Source organism: Pelodiscus sinensis, chromosome 6 (genome assembly GCF_052426305.1).
Source record: "Pelodiscus sinensis isolate ZL-2025 chromosome 6, ASM5242630v1, whole genome shotgun sequence".
NCBI classification, from domain to species: Eukaryota; Metazoa; Chordata; order Testudines; family Trionychidae; genus Pelodiscus; species Pelodiscus sinensis.
Genome location: NC_143057.1, coordinates 113,917,814 through 113,931,548, shown reverse-complemented (window position 1 = coordinate 113,931,548; position 13,735 = coordinate 113,917,814).

Sequence of the window (13,735 nt, the reverse complement as noted above, 5' to 3'; positions counted from 1 at the left end):
AATCGTATACTGCTTAGGGTACTGCTATGAATACAACACTGAAAACACAAGTATTAATTTTGTGGCACTTGCTGTACATTTGTAAGTATTGTACTATGTTTATCACTGATTCTATGAACTGTGTCACACTATAGAACAGTAACTGAGTGGGTGCTTTACCTACTGCTAGGCATTCTGTAGCATATGTTTAGATCTAACAAAGATGAATTACTTTCTGAACAACAGAGTTTTACCAGGTAACAAAAACACTTAAAAAACATGAGTGCAAATTAAAAGCAAATACACTAAATCCTTGACAAATTTATGGAACAGAACTTAAAGAAGGGGAAGGAATATTCATGCCCATTTTAGCTTCACATACATCAGCCATGGCTCTCATGTATTAGTATATGTGAAGCTGAAATTGTCCTTAATGTCCCCAGTGTGTGGAGTGATGGGGTGGGATTATGGCCTTTGATGCCATAATTTAAGTAAGAAGGTGCTTACTTAAATTCTCCATGGACTACAATGGGAGGCAGGGCCAGGATTGGTGTAACTGAAGCTCTGCAAGTGTCTGAAGTATCTGTTACCAGAGAAGACCCATTATATCCTGGTGCATCTCTGACTGCTGGGCCTTTCTCCTGTCCACTTTTTCCTTTACATTTCAGTCTCCAATTATCATCCTTCAGGCCCGCTGCCCACCACCTAATGCAGAACTGGTTTGCGGGAGCTCATTGAACATGTCACCCCAAGTCCCTTGCGTTCCTGTCCTTAATTGGCTCAGGCATTCCAGGAGCGTGGATGGGGAAGACCTCCACAACAGCAGCTACAGATAAAACATACAGGCTGTGTCTACATTGGCAAGATTTTGCGCAAAAGCAGTTGCTTTTGTGCAAAAACTTGCCACCTGTCTACACTGGCCGTGAGTTCTTGCACAAGAACACTGACATTCTAATGTAAGAAATCAGTGCTTCTTGTTCAAGAACTCCCACTCAGAATAAGCCCTCTTGCGCAAGTGTTCTTGCACAAGAGGCCAGTGTAGACAAGCAACATGAATTTCTTGCGCAAGAAAGCCTGATGGCTAAAATGGCCATCGAAGCTTTCTTGCGCAAGAGAGCATCTACCCTGGCATGGATGCTTTTGTGCAAAAGCACATGTCTTGCACAAAAGCACATGCCAGTGTAGATGCTCTCCTGTGCAAATATTTTAACGCAAAAACTCTTGCGTTAAAAGTATTTGCGCAAAGTCTTGCCGATGTAGACATAGCCACAGAGGTGCTATTGTCAGTATATCAGCAAGGGAAAGCAAAAGTTAAGATTCTCGTTCTGTCCTTACATTTTAAAGAAGATAGGCTTTTGGACATTTTTGCTTTGTTTTGGCCTTAACGAGTATTGCCCATCCAGGAGGAAGAAATGAAGAGGGGATTGCTTGATTGTATGTAACTCTGAGTATAGGTTGATGGAACTGAATACTGACACAGTTTTATACAGACAGTGATGTTTTTAGCTAACCTCTCACTCCTGAGGGTAACAAAAGCACAATGAGTAGAGCAGCTGGCAGCATGCTGAACTGTCTCGGCCCATATGCTACTAGCCTGTTTATTGCAGTGCTGACTGATGAAATTACTGCCAGTTGGCTTTGGAGAGTTTCTTATTACAGTGGAAGAAATAAGACTGCCATTCTCAGAAACCTTCAGGAGAATTGCAAAGTACCTGCATGAACATTTCATTGAACTTTCTCAGGAGGATTCAAAGAACATCCCTCTGTTCAAAAATACTGTTCCACATGACCTCACTGCCTAACTTTACAGGGGAGTGAAGGGCAGATAACAACTCTGTTTTTCTTTCTTGAACTGATATTTCTTCTAGTATGAGTACATTAATGAAAAGTCAGTAGCTATGTCCTACTAACTTTTGGCTGCTGTCTCTGCAATAGGAAGTGAATTTCTGAGTTTCTTCCTCTGCATTGGGATCATCTGTGGTGGATGTCTGGGACACACTGTGTTGCTGTACCCCTTGGTCATATGTCCCCCATTCTTCTCTATCTCATCCTTCTCTTCACTGTTCACAACCAGGATTTATGACATGGTCCTGTCACAGCGGGGAAGGGTCTCTGCCTGTGGCATACAGCTCTTTGTACAAGCAGAAGTTCTATTGCTCAGGCCTTTTTACCTCCTTGGCCTTGTGATATGGCTGTTCCTTTGTTTTCATGTGGCACTGCTGCTGATCCCTTTTCTCATGCATCCCCTGTGCACTCAGCTTGTATGTGTCCACATTCCCATAGATAGTCTAGAGCTGTACTTATACAGCATCTTCTCCCTGCAGACACATGACACAAGAGCCACGATCTAGTGTCAACTCCAACTTGGAGCACACCCGGAGCATGTAACAGGCCTTGTCAACAACAAAGAGACAGTAGGTATGTTCACCATGCTTGACAATCAGAAAAAGGAATGTCTAAACTTGCATGGCTTTATGAGGGTGACAGGGTAGGTAGGGTGCTTCCCATTTTTCATGGGCCCTGGGCAATGGAATTCACAATTGCAATCAGTGCGGTCAGTATCAAGAATTGTGGGATAGTTTCTGGAGGACTTTTAAAATAGGTAGTGCAATGTCCACATTTGCACTGCATGGACCTCAATACCTCAACCATAACTCAACACCACTCTTGGAGGTGGTGTTACCATGTTGGTATAATGGACATCTTACATAAGTGGAGACAAATCTAAGTGTAGACAGAGGCAAAGCTATGTTGATGCAAAGAGACTTATGTCAACCTATCTTTGTAATGTAGACCAGGTCTCAGTCTCAAATCTTACATTTTTCTGTCTATACTGTATAGCTGTCTATACTGTTTTATTCAGTTGCTGAATACAGGCATTGAACTGAATCAAAAATTAGATTTTTGTCAGGTGTCAATGGAATTTATACCTGTGAGTGAAGTGTCCAAATGCAGTCAGCAGAATGAGTGGAATCAAAAATCTGCACTATTTATTTCATATAGGGTACGTCTAAACTAAATGGCTCCGTCGACGGAGCCATGTAGATTTGTTTGTTTGGCAAAGGGAAATGAAGCCGTGATTTAAATAATCGCGGCTTCATTTAAATTTACATGGCTGCCGCGCTGAGCCGACAAACAGCTGATCAGCTGTTTGTTGGCTCAGCGCGCTAGTCTGGACGCTCCCCTGTCGAAATGAAAGCCTTTTATCGACATCCCCCTTAAACCTCATCCTACGAAGCATAAGGGGGAGGTTGATAAAAGGCTTTCAGGTCGGCGCGGGAGCTTCCAGACTAGCGCGCTGAACCGACAAACAGCTGATCAGATGTTTGTCGGCACAGCGCGGCAGCCATGTAAATTTAAATGAAGCCACAATTATTTAAATCGTGGCTTCATTTTCCTTTGCCTATCTGTCTAATCTACATGCCTCCATCGACGGAGGCATGTAGTCTAGATACACCCTAATAGTGAATGATAAAATTGATAGAACTTTTCCATTCTCCTGTTCCAATTATATTTTGCTAACTGTTCTTTTCATAGGATTGCATTGTTTAACCGAATGATTTCTGGTATTTCACTGAACCCTGGTCTACACTAAGGTGTTATTTTGAAATAACTTGCCTTATTTTGAAATAACATTCACACTACCAACCCCGTTATTTCAAAATAAGGGGCAGGTTACTTTGAAATTATAATTCCTGCTTTCCACAAGGAATAATACCTATTTCGAAATTGTTCTTTCAAAATAGTGGTAGTGTTGATGCTCCTCTGCTGCTATTTTGAAATAACTACTCCTCGGAGTCATTTAAGGTAATTACTCCCCAGTGCTTCCTGGGGCTCTTAATCAAGATAGCATATCCATATTAAGGGAGCCTGACTCAATCTAATTTTGAAACTTTCCTGTAGTGTGGACATGCTATTTTGAAATAGTTATTTTGGAAGTAATTATTTCAAAATAAGTTATTTTGAAATAATTTCCTAATGTAGACATGCTCTGAAGTTGGAGCCACAGGTCAATATATCTAAATCTAATGGGAACTGAGGAGAGTTGAATGAAGCTCTTGGCTGTAAACCTTGTCTTGTAATTAAAGAAAAGTGCAGTCTATAGAAAATATTGTTCCAGAATACTTTTAATCCCAACCTTTTGTTAACAGCAGACAGGGTTGCTGATGATCATGTTATTATCACAAACCCAACCTTTCTGTCAAGACTGCATATTAATTTTTGAAGATATAGCTAAATGTTAGCTGTCCGTTCATTTTGTCAAGACAATGCTGATGAAAATGGTCTTTTATATACCCACATTTAATTATTTTTCATTAGAATTATAGAATCAAACTACATCTCAACAAGTTAGATATTTTATTTTTCAGTTTAACCCAAATCTTGTTTGTGGTATTTTTTTACCACGCTACAAAAGACTTGCTTCATTCTTGTTGCAACAAAAGATTAGCAGTTATTTAGCATCCTGTTACCAATGCAGAAAATTGTCTTACACAGCTTTTCTTAGATTTTTCAGAAATATAGACCATTGAGAAAATTGGCTTCCCACTGACAGTTTTCAATGTTTGAGTTATTTTAGACTTAATTCAGTTGACAGCTCAGCTCAAAATTATAAACATAAAAACCCCTTTCAGGCTTTGACAAGGCTATTTCTTGTAGTAAACTTTTGTGCAGTTATCAGCTAAGATTTTCAAAATAGTTTGGGGAATTTGGATGCATCCCACTGATTAATTTTAATGGATTACATGTTTCTAAGTCCCCAATACTGCTTTGAAAAATACTTCTTCACAACCCTAAAAATATATCCACTGTCTTCCTTATTCTGAATGACAAAAGTTGATCAACTTTAGTCATTATGTGACTATAATAGGGAAAGGTAACAGTTCCATATGTATCCCATAATTTCAAAAGGTTCTATTGTGCCATTGTTCCTCTCTCATTAAGTAGCAGAAGAATTGATCCTGTTTCATGAAACAAGCACAGCGATTTTCGTAAAGCCAGTCAAATCCTGTCAATTTTTAGAAATTGTTTTTAGCCTTCAGTTTCCCATACAAATGACTTTACAGTAAAAAAATTTTCTTACCTTACCAGGTTACCATGTCTTGAGGTAATATAAGGAGTTGTAGATCTGCTGGGACTAATTTTTCTTTTCAGTTCTTGCCCTATTTGTTGTCTGAAAACAGGACATTTGAACATGTATGTAAGAGCAGGAGTGGGCATGTACCCTGGTGGCTGTGCTACTTTTTAATATGGCATTTCTTTCTTTCACATCTATATTCAGTCATCAAAAGAAAAATTTATATATAATTAGCTAAACAGTGAGGAAGAAGATGGATGAATCAATAGCTAGAGGGTTATCCTGGGATAACATGTGAATTAGATTCTCTGATCCACCACGGATTTCCTGTATGACACTGGGCCAGTCACTCAATCTGCCTACTCCTCACTTAAGCATCTGTAATAAGATAAAAGCATTTCCCTATCTTAAATTAATTTAAGATTGTGAGGTGCTCAGTTGCTGTGGTGATGGGAGCCATATTAGTACCTTACATAGATACTAATCGTTACTCTCAATTTACAGTGCCTTAATCATAAACAGAGTTTGACCAATGAAAAATTAAAAATATAGGTTGACCCTCTCTAGTCCTACACCTTCAGGATCTGACCAGTGCGGAACAAAAGAATTTGCTGAACCATGGGAGGTCAACATTGTCTAGTAACATTTCCAACACTTCCACTGCTTACTGGGCTCTTAGAAGACAATTAGAGCTAAATAACAGCACAGAACACTGAGAGTCAAGACTGGTGGCTGTAAACAAACTTTATGGGACCATGGGAAACTTGGCCACACCCATGATAAACCTCTTCAGTCAGTGGATTGTAGCTGAATACAGTACGTCTGTTTTTAATCTTTATTATTGGAATGGAACCAAATTGTCTGACTTCCAACAACAACTGCCACCAAAAAAATCCACTAACTAAACTCATGCTGGCTCATGGATGTTGCTAAACCAGTGCCAGACTAAAGAGGTTCGACCTGCATAAGAGATTGTTTCCATTAATGCCAATGAATTAATAGGAACTGAAACTAAAATCACCAGAAAAAAAAAGATTAAATATTGACGAGGTACTTAAAATTAGAGTGGATTTTTTTGGTGGTGGTTGTTGCTGAAAGTCAAACAATTTGGTTCCATTCCAGTTTAAAAGAAAGTTTAAAAACAGAAGTATTGCATTCAGCTACAATCCACTGACTGAAGAGGCATCAGAACCTTCTGTATCTTAACTGCATAATCCTCATTCCGGAAATATGAGAATCTCTCTTCACTTATGGTGCTTTCCTCTAATCCCAGTCTTCCTTTGAATATAATCAGTTTGGCCCATTATAATACAACCTTACAGGATGATGTACTGAAGAATGAGCCAAGTTCATATCAAAAGAGATATAATTGTTATCCACAACCTAATCTGAAACAAGCATCCTTTTTAGGTAGAAACAGGTTACCAAATTTTTAGACCTTGCTTTCAAAAATTGAACTTCATTTTTATACCCAGAATTTTTATCATGAACAGACAGCACAGTGTTATAAATGCAATTACCTGTATTTGCCAAGGCAAATGAAGACACAAAAGACTTCTAACAACCTGCTTGTGTATGCAGAGCAGGTACATAGAGATCTACACTTGATGCCCTCATTTGCACTTGCTAATGATTGCATATGCAAAATTGCTGCTGAGAGAGGATTTTGGGTTACATTTTCTTTTTAAAAAATCACAACCTTTTTTCAAATCTTAATACACCTCTGTGTGTCCTCTTTCTCAGAACAGGCAATACTAAAACAGTGTCACAGAGCCCATTGTTTTAACCCAGATGAATTCAGCAAGTGATTCCCTACAAGCCTTAGGCCAGGTCTACACTATAGACAAAGATCAGCTTAAGGTATGCAATTCCAGCTATATAAAAAACCTACAGGAGAAACACACTCCTGTCAACTTCCCTTACTCCTCACGGGGAATAGGAGTTCTGGCATCGACAGGGGCACCTTCAGCATTTGATTTAGCAGGCCTTTATCTGCAAAATCGACTGCCAGAAGATCAACTGCCACAATGCTGATCTTCTCTGTAGTCTAGATGTGGCCTTATTCTCCTAAACTTTCTAGACTGATTTCCAGAACAAAGTTTTAGAGAAGAATCAGTGTGGGTACGTCTACACTACAGCGTTAATTCAAGTTAACTTAATTCAAAATAGTTAATTTGAATTAAGCTAATTTGAATTAATGCATCTACACACAAAACCTATTTCAACATAGCATTTTGCTATTTCGAAATAGCGCGTCCACACTGAGTGGACCCTAAACCAAAGTTAAGGCTGGCCAAGCCAGTGCCAGCAGGGCATCAGGTTAGGACTTAGTGTGTGGGGCTGCTGCCTGAGGCTAACTGAGCTCCATACTTAAAGGGACCCTACCCCCACCCCAGGCAGACAGTTCTCAGGGTTCCCTGCTTGCTTGTCTACTTCGATGAGGGACTGCAAAGTAGTCCTGTCTTGGAGTGCCCTAAGTTCCCGTACTTGGGACACCACAGAACTCAGCCACATGGAGCCAGAGCTGCCCCTGGGCACGCCGGTGCGCCTTGTGGGGTCGTTGCTATCAGCCCGGCTGCACTTGTTGCAGGCTGCCATCCGGAGGGCCCATCAGGGGGCTGTCAGGATCCAGGAAGCCCTGTGGGAAAGCGTCCACCCGACGAGCCCTCAGAGACACCCCAGTCCTCCCCACCAGGGACTCGTGCCCCATTCCTCCCTCACATCCTTCCTCTTACCCCTCCCTAGCCCCCCTTCCTGATGTCAAATAAAAGACATGTATGTTCAAAAATAGAAACTGGGTTTATTGAACAAAACCGGGGGGGGGGGAGGGGATGAACTTCTGGGGAGACTGGGAAAAGGAGATGGGAGAGGGAAAGAAAGAGGGTGGGAGAGGTGAGGGGGAAACCTGGGAGGAGGGAGCTGGAAGGGAGAAGCAAGGGAAAGAAGGGGGAGGGGAAGCTCAGGACCCAGGGTTGGGGGTCTTGCCGGACCAATTTGATTTTCATGCAAACCTGCTCCTGGGTTCGCATGTGGCCTTTTGTGGCCAGGCTGGCAGCTATCCTGCCATAGACAGTCGCATTCCTCCATCTAGTGCGGAGATCATGGACGTTGGGGGCATCCCCCCCAAACCTGAATAAGGTCCATGATCTCCACCCTGGAACAGGAAGGTGCCCACCTTCTCCGGCCCCTGTCAGGCTCCTGGGAGCTGGCAGACTGCTCCTGGGGAGTGGTGGAGGGCTGGCTGCCAGTGGCTTGCTGGCTCATGTTTTGGGGCCACTGGATCAGGGGCCCCGGTGGCCACTGCTGGCTCTGGGCTGGCAGGCTTGGAGCTGGCACAATCACTGTGGCCAGAGTCTATCCCTTTAATAGCTCCGGGGCTGGGGGAGAGGAGAGTAAGTTTTCCTGGTTGTGCCCAGAGTGGCCACCAGGGCTCCCTGGAAAGAGCCGGAGGCCCCCTATTTCAAATTAAGAGTCTACACAGCACTTAATTCGAAATAGCTATTTCAAATTTGGCATTACTCCTCTTAGAATGAGGTTTACCAAATTCGAATTAAGCGCTCCGCTATTTCGAATTAATTTCAAAATAGCTGTTTGCATGTATAGACGCTATTAAAGTTAATTCAAAATAACAGCTGTTATTTCGAATTAACTTTGCAGTGTAGACATACCCTGTGTTGGGGTGGTTGTCCAGAGTATACTGAGCCACTTGAAGTTCAGCCTAACTACATAGACCTCCCAGTTGTCACAGGCCATTTCAGCTCTGGACAAACTGTCACTTGCCCATTGCCACACTGCAGCAAAGCAATCTGTTCTCTGGGCTCTTTTTTGTGACTAAGCCCTCACACAGGGCACTGGAAAAGGTGATACGCACAGATGGAATCTGCACAGGCAATCTCTTCGTGTGCCCTATATAAAGGGAATAAACACAACTAATGCAAATTCTTGTTGAGTTTATTTGCCTCAAGCTGTTTACCTGATTTGAATGTTCTGCTATATTTTTTAATCTTTCTCCCAACTGTACTTTTTTAGATACACGATAAGCAAAATGTCATTGCACATTACAATTTCTGTCACTTACATTCCTAAATGTTTGAGTTTGTCCTGTATAGCCATGTTCTGTAGTGTCCTTGTATGAGACTGGTATTATACAGAAATATGTTTGCTGTTTCTTTTTGGTGATGCTGCAACTTTTGCTAACAAATGTGTCTGGCACTCGACCTGTCCCTAGCACTTTCTCTTCTCTCTGTGATAACTCTTGTCTGCTTTGTACCCTGTGCCCCTTTTTTCTCCTTTTCTTTTGCTGCCTGAATATTGTGATTTAGCATAAAATGACAGCTAGCATGACTAAGTGTAAAGAGACACACCATTTGAATGTGACAGCATGATCACTAATAAAGGAACTGAAACAGCTTTATTCACTGTCCTGATGAAACTTGTGCAATTTATATTCATAGACATTGGAGATCCAGAAATCAAATTTATACAACTAGCTGTGAGTGCTAAGCACAAGAATTTCAAACTAGATAGAAGGACATAATTTTGCTAACTAAAAATCTTCTTTTTATTTAGGGCTGATCATACTCTTAGGCAGACCTGCTGCCTTTGGATGTGTCTACACAGCAGGTCTTACCTTGATATAAGCTATGCAAATTGAGCTATGTCAATTATGTAGCTTATTTAGAAATAGCTTATTTCGAAATTGAGAACATCTATGCAGCACTTATTTCAAAACAGAGCACTCTTCCTCCAACTTCCCTTAGTCCTCGTACAATGAGGATTACAGGAGTCAGAGTAAGAAATCCTCCATCTTGACAGTATTTTGACATTATTTTGAAATAACTGCCTGCTGTGTAGACATGGACTAAGTTATTTCAAAATAACGCCAGTTATTTCGAAATAATGTTGCTGTGTAGCAATTCTGAAAAGACTGTTTATGGGTTTGGAGAGAGGAAAAGGAGGGAGGAGTCAGTACTTTCAATAAAAACATCCCAAAGAGATGCATATTGCAGGTCCTAAGGGTCATGTGATGGGATAAAATGGATCAGGAGTTACATAGGTGATCAGAAAGCAAAATGCATATTGTTTCCCACCCATCAGTTCTGTGAACAAAAAGGTAATATAGCCATAGGCTTAATAATAAATCTGTGTTACCTTCCCATGTTGAAAGATCTCCCTAAAAAGCATACTCAGCAGCCTTTAGCTGCATGATCACTACAATCAGCAAGGCTATATGACATGTCAGCATACACCCATCTTTTGTCTCTGCTTAAGTTTCTACCAGAGACTTGGAGATCCTTTTCCATTCTGATACATGGAAAACCACTGTGTTCTCCAGGTTTTGACAAGCCTTAAGGGAAGAAATCATAAACTCATAAGATTTAAAAGAATCACCTTCCTTCATACCTCTTCGTTTGAAAAAGTATGAACATCTTATATTGCTAAAAACATTAATACAGTTTTCTTACCATTACTAGTCTGTGCTTGTTCCTTGTGGGCTGCAAAAATTATCTTGAGCCAGGAGTTCAAGACATCATTAACTGTCTTGCAAATCTGCACAACCATGACCCCAACAGTGACTTTCTACTCCAATGTAGTTTGCGATGGATCAGTAGCTGACTGGTATTGCCATCTTTTACAGAGCAATATAGACCTGCATCTACACGGCTGTGTCTATACTGGCAAGTTTTTCCACAAAATCATCTGCTTTTGCGGAAAAACTTGCCAGCTGTCTACACTGCCCGCTTGAATTTCCGCAAGAACACTGACGATCTCATGTAAGATCGTCAGTGTTCTTGCGGAAATACTGTGCTGCTCCTGTTTGGGCACAAGCCCTCTTGCACAAATCATTTGTGCAAGAGGGCCAGTGTAAACAGCACAGTACTGTTTTCTGCAAAAAAAAGCCCCAATCGTGAAAATAGCGATTGGGGCTTTTTTGCAGAAAACCGCGTCTAGATTGGCCACGGACACTTTTCCGCAAAAAGAGTCCTGCCAATCTAGACACGCTTTTCCGAAAATGCTTTTAACGGAAAACTTTTCCGTTAAAAGCATTTCCAGAAATTCATGCAAGTGTAGACGTAGCCCACCAGTATGGCTTCCCTTTATTGAGTATTCTGGTGCTGAAAGGCTAGTTCATACTCCATGAAGATTTGGTTCCTCATTTGGAAGTTCTGAAGCCACTGCTTGTCACCTCTGGTATCCAAAACAATACCAGCATTAATTATATCTGTAGACTGTGAGCTGGATGAATGTTCATGTACTACAGGTTCGGCCATCTTTGATGTGTCAGAAAATGCTGTCCAAATGCCATCTAACATCTTGACAAGTATCTACTCCACTGCATGGCCATTTGTCCTGCATTTAGGAGCAGGAGCAGAACCAGAACCAGCTCATTATCCAGTTGTTCTGTGTTTTCCATCCAGTTTTGCAGTGATAACACTGAGATGTGACATGATCAGGAACTAGCATTGTCAAATGTGTGAATACAGAGAACAGTACCCACAAAGCACAATAAAAACATTCCTTAAGTGTCTCCCTGTGATGCACAGAACTCTAGGACTGCACTCTGAAACAATGGCACTAACAATGCATATCTTCAGCAGCAGAATGGACATGGGTATACACATGTAGATGGTATTACATCCATTTCCAGCATGGCAAATGTGGACTCTCAGGCATAAGTAAGATGAACATGGGAGAACATCTCTACAAATTACTCTTCAGGTATGTACACCAGTACAGACATAGCCTAAGAACTTAATAAAGGAGGAGGAAGAAATAATGTAAAGATATTCAGGATGACCTTCAAGCAGCACTGGCTAAGAAGACCCTGCAGTAAGGCCACTTTTCTGCTGTATGGGTTGAAAGGGTGATCACTGACTCAGAATTAAAGTATACGACACTAAAGCAGATGGCATGTACCATTAGGAAGCACAATATTCCAGTAAATGGTGTGTGCTAAAGACAATCAGAGATAAAAAGTTGAAGCACCAATTTCACTAGTCTTTTATTTTGATGCTAATGTAGGAACTCTGCAGGCTTTTTCTTAGGCTAAGGTTACAAACAACTATTTAGGTTGTGATTCTCAAAAGAGTTGATCACCCTACTTCTGTTGAAATTCATAGTGGTCTGGGTGCCTTGTTCTTCTAGGTTCCTTTAAAAAATCCTAGTTTTAAAAATGAAATGGATTGCATTACATTGAAACTACACCTGTGTTTCATTACAATTATAGGGAAAAGCTGTAAATTCACACATCTGTCTTGTTCAGTTACAAGAAAGTGATTTGGTTCCTATGCTTCAGTCATAACAACCAGGAAATGTACCCCATGGCCTTGAGGAAAGGTATTAATTGCATTGCCATAACAAACCATTCTCTATTGATTCTGCAGTCACCTGCACAGCTTTTCATCATGATCCACTGAATGACCCCAATGTAAGATGGGGCCCGTCTAATAATAGCTAATAACAGCTAGAACTGATCTAAAAGTACTAAATCAATAAATAACATTTTATTTGCAAATATTCTTACAATTACAAACAAAAAGAATCAGTCTTGTGATTCACAGAGTCACATTATTTCTGATTCACAGGCAACTCCTGGTTCTCTGGATTCTCAGAGCAAAATAATATTCATTCACAAATTCAAACTGGCAGTGCCTTATTTGCTACTTGTTATTTGTTTTCATGTTTAAAAAAGATTTCAGTCATTCAAAAAGTTAACAAAAATGATACCATATGACTCAAGTGACCACGTACACAACATGAATAACCAATCATAAATAAAGTGAGCAGTTTGCAAATAGTCCATACGTGGAAAATCAACTGTTGAAACTATTACATACACCTTTTTAAACAGGGAAAGTGTTCACAAGTAAACAACGATCAGTTTGCTAGTAGTTTGCTAACTAAAAAGAAGAGAGGATTAATATGAATAAACATAATTCATAAATAGAGATAATCTAATACAAATATTTACTGAATCATATAGGAGTAGTATTTGATCAGCTAATTGTAGATCAAATAATGCAAAATAATTATTCAACAAATAGCAATAGTAAGTGAACACATCACATATGTAATAATATTTATCTAGCTCTATTATGAAGAATGAATGACCTACTCTAATAATGGTTCATAAAGGACTAGTTAGTGTGAAAACCTGAGGGTCTTATTCATCGATACATCAATACATGCTTTTGATAGCTGAGCACTTGCAGTACTTCTGTCTATTCACTGAGCTCTCACAAATGTGAGATCTGCAACAATATTGTTAAATCAGACATAATGCATTAAAATAAGCAATACCATGACAAATTATTATTGTTTATAAATTACGTTGCTAGAGTAGCAAAGGAAATAAAATTACTTTGATCCCAAGAGGAACCCTCAGCAAGTGAATCTTTAGAAAACCAGTTATTCTCCCTCTCCCCTTTTTTAGCTTCGTTACCCATCAATGGTAACCACACAAATTTCTGAAAACCTGACCCTGCAAAGAAAAATTCCTGGGCAGTCCTCTGCTCTCATATGGATCCTCAGTAAAGTTAGCAGAACTTTCCCAGCCCCAGAGTTCTAGCCATACAATCTAGAATTGTAGAACTAGAAGGGACCTGGATAGCTCATCTGGTTCAGCCCCCCTGCATTGAGGCAGGACCAAGTAACCCTAGACCACCCCGACTGATGTTT